We start from the raw sequence: 2221 nt of genomic DNA on the forward strand, positions 1-2221 counted from the left end.
TTATAAGATATTGTATGTCCTTTTTTATTATTGTTGTTTATGTCTTATTGTGCCTAATTTATAAATCAATCATTATCACAGGTATGTATGTACAGGAAAAAACATAGTATATATAGAGGTACAATCTATGGTTTTAGGTGTCAAACCAGAAGGGTTCTGAACATATCCCCATGGATAAGGGGGAAGCTACTGTACTTATTATCCAAGTAAAATTTTCTAAATTAGTTCCATTTGACCTATTTCCTTTGAAAAGTACCCTTCTGCCACAATGTAAACAAAAAAAAAAGGTCCATAAAATGGTGACATTAGACACATCATAATTTGTGGTATGGACCCTTAGATTGAGACCAAATCTTTATCAATCCAAAGCTAGAGAGAGTTTATTTCTTGCACATGCCCAGTAACTAGTATCAACTCACATTTTCTGTAAGACTTGAAGAATTATTTAACATAATGAAAGATTTAATAACTTAAGTTAAAGACCACCCAGCACTCTTCTCTTGTTGTTCACCAGCTGTTTTTATGACGATAACTCTGAGATCTGGAATGTGGTTGAAATTGAGAGTATTTTGTTGTTCCTGCTTTAGTCTCAGAATTGGTATACCCTTCAGGAGATTTATAGGGGGATCTTGCAGTGGAGTCAAAACGTCTTCCATGGGATCTTGATTTTGTTCCTGAGCTAGTCTGCTTTTGGGGTGAACTTGATTGTAATTTTTATATTGATTTGGACCTTTTTTTTCTAGGGACTTGTACCTTGACTGTCCCCTAGAACCAGAATTCCTTCTTGGAGATCTTGACTGCCTTGCTGAGGTAGATCGCCTTGTAGTGATTTGGAGCGAGATTTAGACTGGCTATATGAAAATCGCTTATGTCGAGACTCTTTAATGCCATCAGACTGCTTCCTATTTCTTCCCCATGAAGAACTTCTACTTCAAGTTCTCCATTGGCTGGGGCTTCTTGCCCTCCTATGATCACTTGGAGAACATGAATGACGTTCTTTTGATTTCATTTGGCCTGGTGTTCTGCGATCACCTTGTGCAAACTGTATTTCAGTCTGACGGCCACATAACCCCTTTCTATTGAGGTTATAAAAAGCATCTTTAACATCGCAATCATCTTTATATTGAACATAAGCAAATCCTCTTGGGCAGCAGGTGTAGAAGTCAAGCAGAATGTAAACATCTATTATAGGGCCGTACCAACCAAATTCACAAAACAAGTCCTCAGGCCTTGGTGGCGTCTGCAACGTCCCTGATGAACAGGGCGGTGTTAGGAGATCTCGTGTAGCAAGACATATTTGCTTCTTCCACTTCCTCTGTTCTCTCTCGTCCTGCCCGTGGCTGCTGGGCTCACTCCATCTCTTGCTGCTCCACCGCAGCTCCGCTGGCCCCCAGCATGACCTTCCCCTCATTTATTTCTTTTTTTTTTTGGAGATTTCTTTTGTTCTTTTACTTGGGACGTGTTTCTTTGTCACCACATTTGGGTTGCTACCCTATGTTTGTTTCTATTTATTAGATGGAGCTTCTATGTGTCCCAGACTTGGTAGAATGGCCTTCTGTAGTTGGTGTCCTATAGGACCCAGTGGTGCAGTCTTCCCAGTATCCTGGGATGGGTGCTCCAGTTATACCCCTGTATGGGTTGTGTGCACCCTTCTGTTGTAGTTGGCACGTCACTGGGAGGGATTGGCCCTTGGCTGATTGGCTATGAGGACTGGCTGTGACTATAGCAAAGGAGCAGCTGTTCAGGGCCTGACCCCACAGAGCAAGACTCACTTTAGTGAGGCTTTGGTGCCCACCAAGTCTACCCCTTGAGAGTGTTGCTTATGCAAAAAAAAAAAAAGAGAGAGAGTGTTGCTTATGAAGGTGGTTGGGTTGTAATGTAGCATAATCTGAAGCTGTGTACTGGGTGTGCTGGCTCTGAAGCCTACCAGGAGCTGCTAGGTCAGCTGCAGCTGGGACCTGCCTGGGACCACCCAGCCTGGGACTACCCTGCCTGGGACCACCCAGCATAAGCTACAAAGCAATCTGCAGATTGCTGCTATTAATGCTGCCCAGGAGAGGCCAAGCTGTGAACAGAGGCTGGCTGCCTCTAGGGCCAGGCCTGGGGCCACTTAGCAAGGGGAATGGGGTACACAGAGGCTGCTTGTTTAAGGCATGAGCCACAAGAGGCCCTTTGTATGGAAAAGCCACTGGAAACATCTTAGGTGGGCTTGCAAGTGGGT

The 2221-nt window shown here is 43.8% G+C and overlaps 1 pseudogene; it reads right to left on the reverse strand.

Moving 5' to 3' along the window:
* Nucleotides 1-507: 507 nt before the first annotated feature.
* Nucleotides 508-1295, reverse strand: LOC136381210 (serine/arginine-rich splicing factor 12 pseudogene; annotated as a pseudogene).
* Between the last annotated feature and the right edge of the window lie 926 nt (nt 1296-2221).

The sequence above is a fragment of the Saccopteryx leptura genome, chromosome 9, assembly GCF_036850995.1.
Source record: "Saccopteryx leptura isolate mSacLep1 chromosome 9, mSacLep1_pri_phased_curated, whole genome shotgun sequence".
NCBI lineage: Eukaryota > Metazoa > Chordata > Mammalia > Chiroptera > Emballonuridae > Saccopteryx > Saccopteryx leptura.